Source organism: Phalangium opilio, unplaced genomic scaffold (genome assembly GCF_054372755.1).
Source record: "Phalangium opilio isolate 3A_F unplaced genomic scaffold, DU_Popi_V2 ptg000017l_1, whole genome shotgun sequence".
Lineage (NCBI taxonomy): Eukaryota > Metazoa > Arthropoda > Arachnida > Opiliones > Phalangiidae > Phalangium > Phalangium opilio.
Genome location: NW_028324151.1, coordinates 11,619,435 through 11,637,367, shown reverse-complemented (window position 1 = coordinate 11,637,367; position 17,933 = coordinate 11,619,435). Strand labels below are relative to the sequence as shown.

Genomic DNA, 17,933 nt, shown 5'->3' with positions numbered 1-17,933 from the left:
GGAAACATTTTATTTTTGTTATTTTTTTAAAAAGATGAGGGAAGTTTAACTTGTCTAATTAATTTTAAATTTGACTTATCAACTAGAGCTCTCGGCAACGGCCATATCACGATGAAAACACCGGTTCTGGTCCGATCATTGAAGTTAAGCAGCTTCGAGCGCAGACAGTACTTGGGAGGGACACCGTTTAGGAACACTGCGTGCCGTTGTCTTTTTCACTTTTGTTTTCTCTTTTAAATTCCACCAGATATGAAAAAAGCAAACATTTTATTTTTGTTATTGTTTTAAAAAGATGCAGGAAGTTTAATTTGTCTAATTAATTTTAAGTTCGAATTAATAACTAGAGCTCTCGGCAACGGCCATATCACGCGGAAAACGCCGGTTCTCGTCCGACCATTGAAGTTTAGCAGCTTCGAACGCAGGCAGAACTTGGGAGGGAGACCATTTAGGAACACTGCGTGCCGTTGGCTTTTTCACTTTTGTTTTCTCTTTTAAATTCCACCAGATATAAAAAAAGCAAACATTTTATTTTTGTTATTGTTTTAAAAAGATGCAGGAAGTTTATTTTGTCTAATTAATTTTAAATTCGAATTATTTACTAGTGCTCTCGGCAACGGCCATATCATGCGGAAAACGCCGGTTCTCGTCCGACCATTGAAGTTTAGCAGCTTCGAACGCAGGCAGAACTTGGGAGGGAGACCATTTAGGAACACTGCGTGCCGTTGGCTTCTTCACTTTTGTTTTCTCTTTTAAATTCCACCAGATATGAAAAAAGCAAACATTTTATTTTTGTTATTGTTTTAAAAAGATGAGGGAAGTTTAATTTGTCTAATTAATTTTAAATTTGACTTATCAACTAGAGCTCTCGGCAACGGCCATATCACGATGAAAACACCGGTTCTGGTCCGATCATTGAAGTTAAGCAGCTTCGAGCGCAGACAGTATTTGGGAGGGACACCGTTTAGGAACACTGCGTGCCGTTGTCTTTTTCACTTTTGTTTTCTCTTTTAAATTCCACCAGATATGAAAAAAGCAAACATTTTATTTTTGTTATTGTTTTAAAAAGATGCAGGAAGTTTAATTTGTCTAATTAATTTTAAGTTCGAATTAATAACTAGTGCTCTCGGCAACGGCCATATCACGCGGAAAACGCCGGTTCTCGTCCGACCATTGAAGTTTAGCAGCTTCGAACGCAGGCAGAACTTGGGAGGGAGACCATTTAGGAACACTGCGTGCCGTTGGCTTTTTCACTTTTGTTTTCTCTATTAAATTCCACCAGATATAAAAAAGCAAACATTTTATTTTTGTTATTGTTTTAAAAAGATGCAGGAAGTTTATTTTGTCTAATTAATTTTAAATTCGAATTATTTACTAGTGCTCTCGGCAACGGCCATATCATGCGGAAAACGCCGGTTCTCGTCCGACCATTGCAAATTAGCAGCTTCGAACGCAGGCAGAACTTGGGAGGAAGACCATTTAGGAACAATGCGTGCCGTTGGCTTTTTCACTTTTGTTTTCTCTTTTAAATTCCACCAGATATGAAAAAAGCAAACATTTTATTTTTGTTATTGTTTTAAAAAGATGAGGGAAGTTTAATTTGTCTAATTAATTTTAAATTTGACTTATCAACTAGAGCTCTCGGCAACGGCCATATCACGCGGAAAACACCGGTTCTCGTCCGATCATTGAAGTTAAGCAGCTTCGAGCGCAGGCAGTACTTGGGAGGGAGACCATTTAGGAACACTGCGTGCCGTTGGCTTATTCACTTTGTTTTCTCTTTTAAATTCCACCAGATATGAAAAAAGCAAACATTTTATTTTTGTTATTGTTTTAAAAAGATGAGGGAAGTTTAATTTGTCTAATTAATTTTAAATTTGACTTATCAACTAGAGCTCTCGGCAACGGCCATATCACGATGAAAACACCGGATCTGGTCCGATCATTGAAGTTAAGCAGCTTCGAGCGCAGACAGTACTTGGCAGGGACACCACTTAGGAACACTGCGTGCCGTTGGCTTTTTCACTTTTGTTTTCTCTTTTAAATTCCACCAGATATGAAAAAAGCAAACATTTTATTTTTGTTATTGTTTTGAAAAGATGCAGGAAGTTTAATTTGTCTAATTCATTTTAAATTCGAATTATTTACTAGTGCTCTCGGCGACTGCCATATTACGCTGAAAACAACGGTTCTCGTCCGCTCATTGAAGTTAAGCAGCTTTGAGCGCAGGCAGAACTTTGGAGGGAGACCATTTAGGAACACTGCGTGCCGTTGGCTTTTTCATTTTTGTTTTCTCTTTTAAATTCTACCAGATATGAAAAAAGCAAACATATTTTATTTTTGTTATTGTTTAAAAAGATGCAGTAAGTTTAATTTGTCTAATTAATTTTAAGTTCGAATTATTAACTAGTGCTCTCGGCAACGGCCATATCACGCGGAAAACACCGGTTCTCATCCGATCATTGAAGTTAAGCAGCTTCGAGCGCAGGCAGTACTTGGGAGGGAGACCATTTAGGAACACTGCGTGCCGTTGGCTTTTTCACTTTGTTTTCTCTTTTAAATTCCACCAGATATGAAAAAAGGAAACATTTTATTTTTGTTATTTTTTTAAAAAGATGAGGGAAGTTTAACTTGTCTAATTAATTTTAAATTTGACTTATCAACTAGAGCTCTCGGCAACGGCCATATCACGATGAAAACACCGGTTCTGGTCCGATCATTGAAGTTAAGCAGCTTCGAGCGCAGACAGTACTTGGGAGGGACACCGTTTAGGAACACTGCGTGCCGTTGTCTTTTTCACTTTTGTTTTCTCTTTTAAATTCCACCAGATATGAAAAAAGCAAACATTTTATTTTTGTTATTGTTTTAAAAAGATGCAGGAAGTTTAATTTGTCTAATTAATTTTAAGTTCGAATTAATAACTAGAGCTCTCGGCAACGGCCATATCACGCGGAAAACGCCGGTTCTCGTCCGACCATTGAAGTTTAGCAGCTTCGAACGCAGGCAGAACTTGGGAGGGAGACCATTTAGGAACACTGCGTGCCGTTGGCTTTTTCACTTTTGTTTTCTCTTTTAAATTCCACCAGATATAAAAAAAGCAAACATTTTATTTTTGTTATTGTTTTAAAAAGATGCAGGAAGTTTATTTTGTCTAATTAATTTTAAATTCGAATTATTTACTAGTGCTCTCGGCAACGGCCATATCATGCGGAAAACGCCGGTTCTCGTCCGACCATTGAAGTTTAGCAGCTTCGAACGCAGGCAGAACTTGGGAGGGAGACCATTTAGGAACACTGCGTGCCGTTGGCTTCTTCACTTTTGTTTTCTCTTTTAAATTCCACCAGATATGAAAAAAGCAAACATTTTATTTTTGTTATTGTTTTAAAAAGATGAGGGAAGTTTAATTTGTCTAATTAATTTTAAATTTGACTTATCAACTAGAGCTCTCGGCAACGGCCATATCACGATGAAAACACCGGTTCTGGTCCGATCATTGAAGTTAAGCAGCTTCGAGCGCAGACAGTATTTGGGAGGGACACCGTTTAGGAACACTGCGTGCCGTTGTCTTTTTCACTTTTGTTTTCTCTTTTAAATTCCACCAGATATGAAAAAAGCAAACATTTTATTTTTGTTATTGTTTTAAAAAGATGCAGGAAGTTTAATTTGTCTAATTAATTTTAAGTTCGAATTAATAACTAGTGCTCTCGGCAACGGCCATATCACGCGGAAAACGCCGGTTCTCGTCCGACCATTGAAGTTTAGCAGCTTCGAACGCAGGCAGAACTTGGGAGGGAGACCATTTAGGAACACTGCGTGCCGTTGGCTTTTTCACTTTTGTTTTCTCTATTAAATTCCACCAGATATAAAAAAGCAAACATTTTATTTTTGTTATTGTTTTAAAAAGATGCAGGAAGTTTATTTTGTCTAATTAATTTTAAATTCGAATTATTTACTAGTGCTCTCGGCAACGGCCATATCATGCGGAAAACGCCGGTTCTCGTCCGACCATTGCAAATTAGCAGCTTCGAACGCAGGCAGAACTTGGGAGGAAGACCATTTAGGAACAATGCGTGCCGTTGGCTTTTTCACTTTTGTTTTCTCTTTTAAATTCCACCAGATATGAAAAAAGCAAACATTTTATTTTTGTTATTGTTTTAAAAAGATGAGGGAAGTTTAATTTGTCTAATTAATTTTAAATTTGACTTATCAACTAGAGCTCTCGGCAACGGCCATATCACGCGGAAAACACCGGTTCTCGTCCGATCATTGAAGTTAAGCAGCTTCGAGCGCAGGCAGTACTTGGGAGGGAGACCATTTAGGAACACTGCGTGCCGTTGGCTTATTCACTTTGTTTTCTCTTTTAAATTCCACCAGATATGAAAAAAGCAAACATTTTATTTTTGTTATTGTTTTAAAAAGATGAGGGAAGTTTAATTTGTCTAATTAATTTTAAATTTGACTTATCAACTAGAGCTCTCGGCAACGGCCATATCACGATGAAAACACCGGATCTGGTCCGATCATTGAAGTTAAGCAGCTTCGAGCGCAGACAGTACTTGGGAGGGACACCACTTAGGAACACTGCGTGCCGTTGGCTTTTTCACTTTTATTTTCTCTTTTAAATTCCACCAGATATGAAAAAAGCAAACATTTTATTTTTGTTATTGTTTTAAAAAGATGAGGGAAGTTTAATTTGTCTAGTTAATTTTAAATTTGACTTATCAACTAGAGCTCTCGGCAACGGCCATATCACGATGAAAACACCGGATCTGGTCCGATCATTGAAGTTAAGCAGCTTCGAGCGCAGACAGTACTTGGCAGGGACACCACTTAGGAACACTGCGTGCCGTTGGCTTTTTCACTTTTGTTTTCTCTTTTAAATTCCACCAGATATGAAAAAAGCAAACATTTTATTTTTGTTATTGTTTTGAAAAGATGCAGGAAGTTTAATTTGTCTAATTCATTTTAAATTCGAATTATTTACTAGTGCTCTCGGCGACTGCCATATTACGCTGAAAACAACGGTTCTCGTCCGCTCATTGAAGTTAAGCAGCTTTGAGCGCAGGCAGAACTTTGGAGGGAGACCATTTAGGAACACTGCGTGCCGTTGGCTTTTTCATTTTTGTTTTCTCTTTTAAATTCTACCAGATATGAAAAAAGCAAACATATTTTATTTTTGTTATTGTTTAAAAAGATGCAGTAAGTTTAATTTGTCTAATTAATTTTAAGTTCGAATTATTAACTAGTGCTCTCGGCAACGGCCATATCACGCGGAAAACACCGGTTCTCGTCCGATCATTGAAGTTAAGCAGCTTCGAGCGCAGGCAGTACTTGGGAGGGAGACCATTTAGGAACACTGCGTGCCGTTGGCTTTTTCACTTTGTTTTCTCTTTTAAATTCCACCAGATATGAAAAAAGGAAACATTTTATTTTTGTTATTTTTTTAAAAAGATGAGGGAAGTTTAACTTGTCTAATTAATTTTAAATTTGACTTATCAACTAGAGCTCTCGGCAACGGCCATATCACGATGAAAACACCGGTTCTGGTCCGATCATTGAAGTTAAGCAGCTTCGAGCGCAGACAGTACTTGGGAGGGACACCGTTTAGGAACACTGCGTGCCGTTGTCTTTTTCACTTTTGTTTTCTCTTTTAAATTCCACCAGATATGAAAAAAGCAAACATTTTATTTTTGTTATTGTTTTAAAAAGATGCAGGAAGTTTAATTTGTCTAATTAATTTTAAGTTCGAATTAATAACTAGAGCTCTCGGCAACGGCCATATCACGCGGAAAACGCCGGTTCTCGTCCGACCATTGAAGTTTAGCAGCTTCGAACGCAGGCAGAACTTGGGAGGGAGACCATTTAGGAACACTGCGTGCCGTTGGCTTTTTCACTTTTGTTTTCTCTTTTAAATTCCACCAGATATAAAAAAAGCAAACATTTTATTTTTGTTATTGTTTTAAAAAGATGCAGGAAGTTTATTTTGTCTAATTAATTTTAAATTCGAATTATTTACTAGTGCTCTCGGCAACGGCCATATCATGCGGAAAACGCCGGTTCTCGTCCGACCATTGAAGTTTAGCAGCTTCGAACGCAGGCAGAACTTGGGAGGGAGACCATTTAGGAACACTGCGTGCCGTTGGCTTCTTTACTTTTGTTTTCTCTTTTAAATTCCACCAGATATGAAAAAAGCAAACATTTTATTTTTGTTATTGTTTTAAAAAGATGAGGGAAGTTTAATTTGTCTAATTAATTTTAAATTTGACTTATCAACTAGAGCTCTCGGCAACGGCCATATCACGATGAAAACACCGGTTCTGGTCCGATCATTGAAGTTAAGCAGCTTCGAGCGCAGACAGTACTTGGGAGGGACACCGTTTAGGAACACTGCGTGCCGTTGTCTTTTTCACTTTTGTTTTCTCTTTTAAATTCCACCAGATATGAAAAAAGCAAACATTTTATTTTTGTTATTGTTTTAAAAAGATGCAGGAAGTTTAATTTGTCTAATTAATTTTAAGTTCGAATTAATAACTAGTGCTCTCGGCAACGGCCATATCACGCGGAAAACGCCGGTTCTCGTCCGACCATTGAAGTTTAGCAGCTTCGAACGCAGGCAGAACTTGGGAGGGAGACCATTTAGGAACACTGCGTGCCGTTGGCTTTTTCACTTTTGTTTTCTCTATTAAATTCCACCAGATATAAAAAAAGCAAACATTTTATTTTTGTTATTGTTTTAAAAAGATGCAGGAAGTTTATTTTGTCTAATTAATTTTAAATTCGAATTATTTACTAGTGCTCTCGGCAACGGCCATATCATGCGGAAAACGCCGGTTCTCGTCCGACCATTGCAAATTAGCAGCTTCGAACGCAGGCAGAACTTGGGAGGAAGACCATTTAGGAACAATGCGTGCCGTTGGCTTTTTCACTTTTGTTTTCTCTTTTAAATTCCACCAGATATGAAAAAAGCAAACATTTTATTTTTGTTATTGTTTTAAAAAGATGAGGGAAGTTTAATTTGTCTAATTAATTTTAAATTTGACTTATCAACTAGAGCTCTCGGCAACGGCCATATCACGCGGAAAACACCGGTTCTCGTCCGATCATTGAAGTTAAGCAGCTTCGAGCGCAGGCAGTACTTGGGAGGGAGACCATTTAGGAACACTGCGTGCCGTTGGCTTATTCACTTTGTTTTCTCTTTTAAATTCCACCAGATATGAAAAAAGCAAACATTTTATTTTTGTTATTGTTTTAAAAAGATGAGGGAAGTTTAATTTGTCTAATTAATTTTAAATTTGACTTATCAACTAGAGCTCTCGGCAACGGCCATATCACGATGAAAACACCGGATCTGGTCCGATCATTGAAGTTAAGCAGCTTCGAGCGCAGACAGTACTTGGGAGGGACACCACTTAGGAACACTGCGTGCCGTTGGCTTTTTCACTTTTATTTTCTCTTTTAAATTCCACCAGATATGAAAAAAGCAAACATTTTATTTTTGTTATTGTTTTGAAAAGATGCAGGAAGTTTAATTTGTCTAATTCATTTTAAATTCGAATTATTTACTAGTGCTCTCGGCGACTGCCATATTACGCTGAAAACAACGGTTCTCGTCCGCTCATTGAAGTTAAGCAGCTTTGAGCGCAGGCAGAACTTTGGAGGGAGACCATTTAGGAACACTGCGTGCCGTTGGCTTTTTCATTTTTGTTTTCTCTTTTAAATTCTACCAGATATGAAAAAAGCAAACATATTTTATTTTTGTTATTGTTTAAAAAGATGCAGTAAGTTTAATTTGTCTAATTAATTTTAAGTTCGAATTATTAACTAGTGCTCTCGGCAACGGCCATATCACGCGGAAAACACCGGTTCTCGTCCGATCATTGAAGTTAAGCAGCTTCGAGCGCAGGCAGTACTTGGGAGGGAGACCATTTAGGAACACTGCGTGCCGTTGGCTTTTTCACTTTGTTTTCTCTTTTAAATTCCACCAGATATGAAAAAAGGAAACATTTTATTTTTGTTATTTTTTTAAAAAGATGAGGGAAGTTTAACTTGTCTAATTAATTTTAAATTTGACTTATCAACTAGAGCTCTCGGCAACGGCCATATCACGATGAAAACACCGGTTCTGGTCCGATCATTGAAGTTAAGCAGCTTCGCGCGCAGACAGTACTTGGGAGGGACACCGTTTAGGAACACTGCGTGCCGTTGTCTTTTTCTCTTTTAAATTCCACCAGATATGAAAAAAGCAAACATTTTATTTTTGTTATTGTTTTAAAAAGATGCAGGAAGTTTAATTTCTCTAATTAATTTTAAGTTCGAATTAATAACTAGTGCTCTCGGCAACGGCCATATCACGCGGAAAACGCCGGTTCTCGTCCGACCATTGAAGTTTAGCAGCTTCGAACGCAGGCAGAACTTGGGAGGGAGACCATTTAGGAACACTGCGTGCCGTTGGCTTTTTCACTTTTGTTTTCTCTTTTAAATTCCACCAGATATAAAAAAAGCAAACATTTTATTTTTGTTATTGTTTTAAAAAGATGCAGGAAGTTTATTTTGTCTAATTAATTTTAAATTCGAATTATTTACTAGTGCTCTCGGCAACGGCCATATCATGCGGAAAACGCCGGTTCTCGTCCGACCATTGCAAATTAGCAGCTTCGAACGCAGGCAGAACTTGGGAGGAAGACCATTTAGGAACAATGAGTGCCGTTGGCTTTTTCACTTTTGTTTTCTCTTTTAAATTCCACCAGATATGAAAAAAGCAAACATTTTATTTTTGTTATTGTTTTAAAAAGATGAGGGAAGTTTAATTTGTCTAATTAATTTTAAATTTGACTTATCAACTAGAGCTCTCGGCAACGGCCATATCACGCGGAAAACACCGGTTCTCGTCCGATCATTGAAGTTAAGCAGCTTCGAGCGCAGGCAGTACTTGGGAGGGAGACCATTTAGGAACACTGCGTGCCGTTGGCTTATTCACTTTGTTTTCTCTTTTAAATTCCACCAGATATGAAAAAAGCAAACATTTTATTTTTGTTATTGTTTTAAAAAGATGAGGGAAGTTTAATTTGTCTAATTAATTTTAAATTTGACTTATCAACTAGAGCTCTCGGCAACGGCCATATCACGATGAAAACACCGGATCTGGTCCGATCATTGAAGTTAAGCAGCTTCGAGCGCAGACAGTACTTGGGAGGGACACCACTTAGGAACACTGCGTGCCGTTGGCTTTTTCACTTTTATTTTCTCTTTTAAATTCCACCAGATATGAAAAAAGCAAACATTTTATTTTTGTTATTGTTTTAAAAAGATGAGGGAAGTTTAATTTGTCTAATTAATTTTAAATTTGACTTATCAACTAGAGCTCTCGGCAACGGCCATATCACGATGAAAACACCGGATCTGGTCCGATCATTGAAGTTAAGCAGCTTCGAGCGCAGACAGTACTTGGGAGGGACACCACTTAGGAACACTGCGTGCCGTTGGCTTTTTCACTTTTATTTTCTCTTTTAAATTCCACCAGATATGAAAAAAGCAAACATTTTATTTTTGTTATTGTTTTAAAAAGATGAGGGAAGTTTAATTTGTCTAATTAATTTTAAATTTGACTTATCAACTAGAGCTCTCGGCAACGGCCATATCACGATGAAAACACCGGATCTGGTCCGATCATTGAAGTTAAGCAGCTTTGAGCGCAGGCAGAACTTTGGAGGGAGACCATTTAGGAACACTGCGTGCCGTTGGCTTTTTCATTTTTGTTTTCTCTTTTAAATTCTACCAGATATGAAAAAAGCAAACATATTTTATTTTTGTTATTGTTTAAAAAGATGCAGAAAGTTTAATTTGTCTAATTAATTTTAAGTTCGAATTATTAACTAGTGCTCTCTCGGCAACGGCCATATCACGCGGAAAACACCGGTTCTCGTCCGATCATTGAAGTTAAGCAGCTTCGAGCGCAGGCAGTACTTGGGAGGGAGACCATTTAGGAACACTGCGTGCCGTTGGCTTATTCACTTTGTTTTCTCTTTTAAATTCCACCAGATATGAAAAAAGGAAACATTTTATTTTTGTTATTTTTTTAAAAAGATGAGGGAAGTTTAATTTGTCTAATTAATTTTAAATTTGACTTATCAACTAGAGCTCTCGGCAACGGCCATATCACGATGAAAACACCGGTTCTGGTCCGATCATTGAAGTTAAGCAGCTTCGAGCGCAGACAGTACTTGGGAGGGACACCGTTTAGGAACACTGCGTGCCGTTGTCTTTTTCTCTTTTAAATTCCACCAGATATGAAAAAAGCAAACATTTTATTTTTGTTATTGTTTTAAAAAGATGCAGGAAGTTTAATTTGTCTAATTAATTTTAAGTTCGAATTAATAACTAGTGCTCTCGGCAACGGCCATATCACGCGGAAAACGCCGGTTCTCGTCCGACCATTGAAGTTTAGCAGCTTCGAACGCAGGCAGAACTTGGGAGGGAGACCATTTAGGAACACTGCGTGCCGTTGGCTTTTTCACTTTTGTTTTCTCTTTTAAATTCCACCAGATATAAAAAAGCAAACATTTTATTTTTGTTATTGTTTTAAAGAGATGCAGGAAGTTTATTTTGTCTAATTAATTTTAAATTCGAATTATTTACTAGTGCTCTCGGCAACGGGCATATCATGCGGAAAACGCCGGTTCTCGTCCGACCATTGCAAATTAGCAGCTTCGAACGCAGGCAGAACTTGGGAGGGAGACCATTTAGGAACACTGCGTGCCGTTGGCTTTTTCACTTTTGTTTTCTCTTTTAAATTCCACCAGATATGAAAAAAGCAAACATTTTATTTTTGTTATTGTTTTAAAAAGATGAGGGAAGTTTAATTTGTCTAATTAATTTTAAATTTGACTTATCAACTAGAGCTCTCGGCAACGGCCATATCACGCGGAAAACACCGGTTCTCGTCCGATCATTGAAGTTAAGCAGCTTCGAGCGCAGGCAGTACTTGGGAGGGAGACCATTTAGGAACACTGCGTGCCGTTGGCTTATTCACTTTGTTTTCTCTTTTAAATTCCACCAGATATGAAAAAAGGAAACATTTTATTTTTGTTATTTTTTTAAAAAGATGAGGGAAGTTTAATTTGTCTAATTAATTTTAAATTTGACTTATCAACTAGAGCTCTCGGCAACGGCCATATCACGATGAAAACACCGGTTCTGGTCCGATCATTGAAGTTAAGCAGCTTCGAGCGCAGACAGTACTTGGGAGGGACACCGTTTAGGAACACTGCGTGCCGTTGTCTTTTTCACTTTTGTTTTCTCTTTTAAATTCCACCAGATATGAAAAAAGCAAACATTTTATTTTTGTTATTGTTTTGAAAAGATGCAGGAAGTTTAATTTGTCTAAATAATTTTAAATTCGAATTATTTACTAGTGCTCTCGGCGACTGCCATATCACGCTGAAAACAACGGTTCTCGTCCGCTCATTGAAGTTAAGCAGCTTCGAGCGCAGGCAGATCTTTGGAGAGAGACCATTTAGGAACACTGCGTCCCGTTGGCTTTTTCATTTTTGTTTTCTCTTTTAAATTCCACCAGATATGAAAAAAGCAAACATTTTATTTTTGTTATTGTTTTAAAAAGATGCAGGAAGTTTAATTTGTCTAATTAATTTTAAGTTCGAATTAATAACTAGTGCTCTCGGCAACGGCCATATCACGCGGAAAACGCCGGTTCTCGTCCGACCATTGAAGTTTAGCAGCTTCGAAAGCAGGCAGAACTTGGGAGGGAGACCATTTAGGAACACTGCGTGCCGTTGGCTTATTCACTTTGTTTTCTCTTTTAAATTCCACCAGATATGAAAAAAGGAAACATTTTATTTTTGTTATTTTTTTAAAAAGATGAGGGAAGTTTAATTTGTCTAATTAATTTTAAATTTGACTTATCAACTAGAGCTCTCGGCAACGGCCATATCACGATGAAAACACCGGTTCTGGTCCGATCATTGAAGTTAAGCAGCTTCGAGCGCAGACAGTACTTGGGAGGGACACCGTTTAGGAACACTGCGTGCCGTTGTCTTTTTCACTTTTGTTTTCTCTTTTAAATTCCACCAGATATGAAAAAAGCAAACATTTTATTTTTGTTATTGTTTTGAAAAGATGCAGGAAGTTTAATTTGTCTAAATAATTTTAAATCCGAATTATTTACTAGTGCTCTCGGCGACTGCCATATCACGCTGAAAACAACGGTTCTCGTCCGCTCATTGAAGTTAAGCAGCTTCGAGCGCAGGCAGATCTTTGGAGAGAGACCATTTAGGAACACTGCGTCCCGTTGGCTTTTTCATTTTTGTTTTCTCTTTTAAATTCCACCAGATATGAAAAAAGCAAACATTTTATTTTTGTTATTGTTTTAAAAAGATGCAGGAAGTTTAATTTGTCTAATTAATTTTAAGTTCGAATTAATAACTAGTGCTCTCGGCAACGGCCATATCACGCGGAAAACGCCGGTTCTCGTCCGACCATTGAAGTTTAGCAGCTTCGAAAGCAGGCAGAACTTGGGAGGGAGACCATTTAGGAACACTGCGTGCCGTTGGCTTTTTCACTTTTGTTTTCTCTTTTAAATTCTACCAGATATGAAAAAAGCAAACAAATTTTAATTTTGTTATTGTTTAAAAAGATGCAGAAAGTTTAATTTGTCTAATTAATTTTAAGTTCGAATTATTAACTAGTGCTCTCGGCAACGGCCATATCACGCGGAAAACACCGGTTCTCGTCCGATCATTGAAGTTAAGCAGCTTCGAGCGCAGGCAGTACTTGGGAGGGAGACCATTTAGGAACACTGCGTGCCGTTGGCTTATTCACTTTGTTTTCTCTTTTAAATTCCACCAGATATGAAAAAAGGAAACATTTTATTTTTGTTATTTTTTTAAAAAGATGAGGGAAGTTTAATTTGTCTAATTAATTTTAAATTTGACTTATCAACTAGAGCTCTCGGCAACGGCCATATCACGATGAAAACACCGGTTCTGGTCCGATCATTGAAGTTAAGCAGCTTCGAGCGCAGACAGTACTTGGGAGGGACACCGTTTAGGAACACTGCGTGCCGTTGTCTTTTTCACTTTTGTTTTCTCTTTTAAATTCCACCAGATATGAAAAAAGCAAACATTTTATTTTTGTTATTGTTTTGAAAAGATGCAGGAAGTTTAATTTGTCTAAATAATTTTAAATTCGAATTATTTACTAGTGCTCTCGGCGACTGCCATATCACGCTGAAAACAACGGTTCTCGTCCGCTCATTGAAGTTAAGCAGCTTCGAGCGCAGGCAGATCTTTGGAGAGAGACCATTTAGGAACACTGCGTCCCGTTGGCTTTTTCATTTTTGTTTTCTCTTTTAAATTCCACCAGATATGAAAAAAGCAAACATTTTATTTTTGTTATTGTTTTAAAAAGATGCAGGAAGTTTAATTTGTCTAATTAATTTTAAGTTCGAATTAATAACTAGTTCTCTCGGCAACGGCCATATCACGCGGAAAACGCCGGTTCTCGTCCGACCATTGAAGTTTAGCAGCTTCGAAAGCAGGCAGAACTTGGGAGGGAGACCATTTAGGAACACTGCGTGCCGTTGGCTTTTTCACTTAAGTTTTCTCTTTTAAATTCCACCAGATATAAAAAAAGCAAACATTTTATTTTTGTTATATTTTTAAAAAGATGCAGGAAGTTTATTTTGTCTAATTAATTTTAAATTCGAATTATTTACTAGTGCTCTCGGCAACGGCCATATCATGCGGAAAACGCCGGTTCTATTCCGACCATTGAAGTTTAGCAGCTTCGAACGCAGGCAGAACTTGGGAGGGAGACCATTTAGGAACACTGCGTGCCGTTGGCTTTTTCACTTTTGTTTTCTCTTTTAAATTCCACCAGGTATGAGAAAAGCAAACATTTTATTTTTGTTATTGTTTTAAAAAGATGAGGGAAGTTTAATTTGTCTAATTAATTTTAAATTTGACTTATCAACTAGAGCTCTCGGCAACGGCCATATCACGCGGAAAACACCGGTTCTCGTCCGATCATTGAAGTTAAGCAGCTTCGAGCGAAGGCAGAACTTGGGAGGGAGACCACTTAGGATCACTGCGTGCCGTTGGCTTTTTCACTTTTGTTTTCTCTTTTAAATTCCACCAGATATGAAAAAAGCAAATATTTTATTTTTGTTATTGTTTTAAAAAGATTCAGGAAGTTTAATTTGTCTAATTAATTTTAAATTCGAATTATTTACTAGTGCTCTCGGCGACTGCCATATCACGCTGAAAACAACGGTTCTCGTCCGCTCATTGAAGTTAAGCAGCTTCGAGCGCAGGCAGAACTTTGGAGGGAGACCATTTAGGAACACTGTGTGCCGTTGGCTTTTTCATTCTTGTTTTCTCTTTTAAATTCCACCAGATATGAAAAAAGCAAACATATTTTATTTTTGTCATTGTTTAAAAAGATGCAGGAAGTTTAATTTGTCTAATTAACTTTAAATTCGAATTATTAACTAGTGCTCTCGGCAACGGCCATATCAAGCGGGAAATACATTTTCTCGTCCGACCATTGAAGTTAAGCAGCTTCGAACACAGGCAGAACTTGGGAGGGAGACCATTTAGGAACACTGCGTGCCGTTGGCTTTTTCACTTTTGTTTTCTCTTTTAAATTCTACCAGATATGAAAAAAGCAAACATATTTTATTTTTTCCATTGTTTAAAAAGATGCAGGAAGTTTAATTTGTCAAATTAACTTTAAATTCGAATTATTAACTAGTGCTCTCGGCAACGGCCATATCAAGCAGAAAATACCTTTTCTCGTCCGACCATTGAAGTTAAGCAGCTTTGAGCGAAGGCAGAACTTGGGAGGGAGACCACTTAGGATCACTGCGTGCCGTTGGCTTTTTCACTTTTGTTTTCTCTTTTAAATTCCACCAGATATGAAAAAAGCAAACATATTTTATTTTTGTTATTGTTTAAAAAGATGCAGAAAGTTTAATTTGTCTAATTAATTTTAAGTTCGAATTAATAACTAGTGCTCTCGGCAACGGCCATATCACGCGGAAAACGCCGGTTCTCGTCCGACCATTGAAGTTAAGCAGCTTCGAACGCAGGCAGAATTTTGGAGGGAGACCATTTAGGAACACTGCGTGCCGTTGGCTTTTTCATTTTTGTTTTCTCTTTTAAATTCTACAAGATATGAAAAAAGAAAACATATTTTATTTTTGTCATTGTTTAAAAAGATGCAGGAAGTTTAATTTGTCTAATTAACTTTAAATTCGAATTATTAACTAGTGCTCTCGGCAACGGCCATATCAAGCGGGAAATACATTTTCTCGTCCGACCATTGAAGTTAAGCAGCTTCGAACACAGGCAGAATTTTGGAGGGAGACCATTTAGGAACACTGCGTGCCGTTGGCTTTTTCATTTTTGTTTTCTCTTTTAAATTCTACAAGATATGAAAAAAGCAAACATATTTTATTTTTATCATTGTTTAAAAAGATGCAGGAAGTTTAATTTGTCTAATTAACTTTAAATTCGAATTATTAACTAGTGCTCTCGGCAACGGCCATATCAAGCGGGAAATACATTTTCTCGTCCGACCATTGAAGTTAAGCAGCTTCGAACACAGGCAGAACTTGGGAGGGAGACCATTTAGGAACACTGCGTGCCGTTGGCTTTTTCACTTTTGTTTTCTCTTTTAAATTCTACCAGATATGAAAAAAGCAAACATATTTTATTTTTTTCATTGTTTAAAAAGATGCAGGAAGTTTAATTTGTCAAATTAACTTTAAATTCGAATTATTAACTAGTGCTCTCGGCAACGGCCATATCAAGCAGAAAATACCTTTTCTCGTCCGACCATTGAAGTTAAGCAGCTTTGAGCGAAGGCAGAACTTGGGAGGGAGACCACTTAAGATCACTGCGTGCCGTTGCCTTTTTCACTTTTGTTCTCTCTTTTAAATTCCACCAGATATGAAAAAAGCAAATATTTTATTTTTGTTATTGTTTTAAAAAGATTCAGGAAGTTTAATTTGTCTAATTAACTTTAAATTCGAATTATTAACTAGTGCTCTCGGCAACGGCCATATCAAGCGGGAAATACATTTTCTCGTCCGACCATTGAAGTTAAGCAGCTTCGAGCGCAGGCAGAACTTTGGAGGGAGGCCATTTAGGAACACTGTGTGCCGTTGGCTTTTCCATTCTTGTTTTCTCTTTTAAATTCCACCAGATATGAAAAAAGCAAACATATTTTAATTTTGTCATTGTTTAAAAAGATACAGAAAGTTTAATTTGTCTAATTAACTAAAAATTCGAATTATTAACTAGTGCTCTCGGCAACGGCCATATCGCGCGGAAAACACCGGTTCTCGGTCGACCATTGAAGTTAAGCAGCTTCGAGCGCAGGCAGCACTTGGGAGGGAGACCATTTAGAAACACTGCGTGCCGTTGGCTTTTTCACTTTTTTTTCTCTTTTAAATTCCACCAGGTATGAAAAAAGCAAACATATTTTATTTCTGTTATTGTTTAAAAAGATACAGAAAGTTTAATTTGTCTAATTAACTTAAAATTCAAATTATTAACTATTGCTCTCGGCAACGGCCATATCAAGCGGAAAATACCTTTTCTCGTCCGAGCATTGAAGTTAAGGAGCTTCGAGCGCAGGCAGCACTTGGGAGGGAGACCATTTAGGAACACTGCGTGCCGTTGGCTTTTTCACTTTTTTTTCTCTTTTAAATTCCACCAGATATGAAAAAAGCAAACATTTTATTTTTGTTATTTTTTTAAAAAGATGAGGGAAGTTTAATTTGTCTAATTAATTTTAAATTTGACTTATCAACTAGAGCTCTCGGCAACGGCCATATCACGATGAAAACACCGGTTCTGGTCCGATCATTGAAGTTAAGCAGCTTCGAGCGCAGACAGTACTTGGGAGGGACACCATTTAGGAACACTGCGTGCCGTTGGCTTTTTCACCTTTGTTTTCTCTTTTAAATTCCACCAGATATGAAAAAAGCAAACATTTTATTTTTGTTATTGTTTTAAAAAGATGCAGGAAGTTTAATTTGTCTAATTAATTTTAAGTTCGAATTAATAACTAGTGCTCTCGGCAACGGCCATATCACGCGGAAAACGCCGGTTCTCGTCCGACCATTGAAGTTTAGCTGCTTCGAACGCAGGCAGAACTTGGGAGGGAGACCATTTAGGAACACTGCGTACCGTTGGCTTTTTCACTTTTGTTTTGTCTTTTAAATTCTACCAGATATGAAAAAAGCAAACATATTTTATTTTTTTCATTGTTTAAAAAGATGCAGGAAGTTTAATTTGTCAAATTAACTTTAAATTCGAATTATTAACTAGTGCTCTCGGCAACGGCCATATCAAGCGTAAAATACCTTTTCTCGTCCGACCATTGAAGTTAAGCAGCTTCGAGCGCAGGCAGAACTTTGGAGGGAGACCATTTAGGAACACTGCGTGCCGTTGGCTTTTTCACTTTTGTTTTCTCTTTTAAATTCTACCAGATATGAAAAAAGCAAACATATTTTATTTTTTTCATTGTTTAAAAAGATGCAGGAAGTTTAATTTGTCAAATTAACTTTAAATTCGAATTATTAACTAGTGCTCTCGGCAACGGCCATATCAAGCAGAAAATACCTTTTCTCGTCCGACCATTGAAGTTAAGCAGCTTTGAGCGAAGGCAGAACTTGGGAGGGAGACCACTTAGGATCACTGCGTGCCGTTGGCTTTTTCACTTTTGTTTTCTCTTTTAAATTCCACCAGATATGAAAAAAGCAAATATTTTATTTTTGTTATTGTTTTAAAAAGATTCAGGAAGTTTAACTTGTCTAATTAATTTTAAATTCGAATTATTTACTAGTGCTCTCGGCGACTGCCATATCACGCTGAAAACAACGGTTCTCGTCCGCTCATTGAAGTTAAGCAGCT

At 37.4% G+C, this 17,933-nt stretch overlaps 34 pseudogenes; all 34 read left to right on the top strand.

Moving 5' to 3' along the window:
• Positions 1-93: 93 nt before the first annotated feature.
• On the top strand, positions 94-212 carry LOC149703943 (5S ribosomal RNA; annotated as a pseudogene).
• A 655-nt stretch (positions 213-867) lies between these two features.
• On the top strand, positions 868-986 carry LOC149703942 (5S ribosomal RNA; annotated as a pseudogene).
• A 654-nt stretch (positions 987-1,640) lies between these two features.
• On the top strand, positions 1,641-1,759 carry LOC149703941 (5S ribosomal RNA; annotated as a pseudogene).
• Positions 1,760-1,897: 138 nt separating this feature from the next.
• LOC149703940 (5S ribosomal RNA) lies at positions 1,898-2,016 on the top strand (annotated as a pseudogene).
• Positions 2,017-2,414: 398 nt separating this feature from the next.
• LOC149703939 (5S ribosomal RNA) lies at positions 2,415-2,533 on the top strand (annotated as a pseudogene).
• A 138-nt stretch (positions 2,534-2,671) lies between these two features.
• On the top strand, positions 2,672-2,790 carry LOC149703938 (5S ribosomal RNA; annotated as a pseudogene).
• Positions 2,791-3,445: 655 nt separating this feature from the next.
• LOC149703937 (5S ribosomal RNA) lies at positions 3,446-3,564 on the top strand (annotated as a pseudogene).
• Positions 3,565-4,218: 654 nt separating this feature from the next.
• Positions 4,219-4,337, top strand: LOC149703936 (5S ribosomal RNA; annotated as a pseudogene).
• Positions 4,338-4,475: 138 nt separating this feature from the next.
• LOC149703935 (5S ribosomal RNA) lies at positions 4,476-4,594 on the top strand (annotated as a pseudogene).
• Positions 4,595-4,733: 139 nt separating this feature from the next.
• Positions 4,734-4,852, top strand: LOC149703934 (5S ribosomal RNA; annotated as a pseudogene).
• A 398-nt stretch (positions 4,853-5,250) lies between these two features.
• On the top strand, positions 5,251-5,369 carry LOC149703933 (5S ribosomal RNA; annotated as a pseudogene).
• A 138-nt stretch (positions 5,370-5,507) lies between these two features.
• LOC149703932 (5S ribosomal RNA) lies at positions 5,508-5,626 on the top strand (annotated as a pseudogene).
• Positions 5,627-6,281: 655 nt separating this feature from the next.
• On the top strand, positions 6,282-6,400 carry LOC149703931 (5S ribosomal RNA; annotated as a pseudogene).
• Positions 6,401-7,055: 655 nt separating this feature from the next.
• Positions 7,056-7,174, top strand: LOC149703930 (5S ribosomal RNA; annotated as a pseudogene).
• A 138-nt stretch (positions 7,175-7,312) lies between these two features.
• On the top strand, positions 7,313-7,431 carry LOC149703929 (5S ribosomal RNA; annotated as a pseudogene).
• Positions 7,432-7,829: 398 nt separating this feature from the next.
• LOC149703928 (5S ribosomal RNA) lies at positions 7,830-7,948 on the top strand (annotated as a pseudogene).
• A 138-nt stretch (positions 7,949-8,086) lies between these two features.
• On the top strand, positions 8,087-8,205 carry LOC149703927 (5S ribosomal RNA; annotated as a pseudogene).
• Positions 8,206-8,848: 643 nt separating this feature from the next.
• On the top strand, positions 8,849-8,967 carry LOC149703926 (5S ribosomal RNA; annotated as a pseudogene).
• A 138-nt stretch (positions 8,968-9,105) lies between these two features.
• Positions 9,106-9,224, top strand: LOC149703925 (5S ribosomal RNA; annotated as a pseudogene).
• A 139-nt stretch (positions 9,225-9,363) lies between these two features.
• LOC149703924 (5S ribosomal RNA) lies at positions 9,364-9,482 on the top strand (annotated as a pseudogene).
• Positions 9,483-9,882: 400 nt separating this feature from the next.
• LOC149703923 (5S ribosomal RNA) lies at positions 9,883-10,001 on the top strand (annotated as a pseudogene).
• Positions 10,002-10,139: 138 nt separating this feature from the next.
• On the top strand, positions 10,140-10,258 carry LOC149703922 (5S ribosomal RNA; annotated as a pseudogene).
• A 642-nt stretch (positions 10,259-10,900) lies between these two features.
• Positions 10,901-11,019, top strand: LOC149703921 (5S ribosomal RNA; annotated as a pseudogene).
• Positions 11,020-11,157: 138 nt separating this feature from the next.
• Positions 11,158-11,276, top strand: LOC149703920 (5S ribosomal RNA; annotated as a pseudogene).
• Positions 11,277-11,930: 654 nt separating this feature from the next.
• LOC149703919 (5S ribosomal RNA) lies at positions 11,931-12,049 on the top strand (annotated as a pseudogene).
• Positions 12,050-12,705: 656 nt separating this feature from the next.
• On the top strand, positions 12,706-12,824 carry LOC149703918 (5S ribosomal RNA; annotated as a pseudogene).
• Positions 12,825-12,962: 138 nt separating this feature from the next.
• Positions 12,963-13,081, top strand: LOC149703917 (5S ribosomal RNA; annotated as a pseudogene).
• Positions 13,082-13,994: 913 nt separating this feature from the next.
• Positions 13,995-14,113, top strand: LOC149703916 (5S ribosomal RNA; annotated as a pseudogene).
• A 657-nt stretch (positions 14,114-14,770) lies between these two features.
• On the top strand, positions 14,771-14,889 carry LOC149703915 (5S ribosomal RNA; annotated as a pseudogene).
• Positions 14,890-15,806: 917 nt separating this feature from the next.
• LOC149703914 (5S ribosomal RNA) lies at positions 15,807-15,925 on the top strand (annotated as a pseudogene).
• Positions 15,926-16,581: 656 nt separating this feature from the next.
• Positions 16,582-16,700, top strand: LOC149703913 (5S ribosomal RNA; annotated as a pseudogene).
• Positions 16,701-16,838: 138 nt separating this feature from the next.
• On the top strand, positions 16,839-16,957 carry LOC149703912 (5S ribosomal RNA; annotated as a pseudogene).
• A 398-nt stretch (positions 16,958-17,355) lies between these two features.
• LOC149703911 (5S ribosomal RNA) lies at positions 17,356-17,474 on the top strand (annotated as a pseudogene).
• A 140-nt stretch (positions 17,475-17,614) lies between these two features.
• On the top strand, positions 17,615-17,733 carry LOC149703910 (5S ribosomal RNA; annotated as a pseudogene).
• The last annotated feature ends 200 nt before the right edge of the window (positions 17,734-17,933 follow it).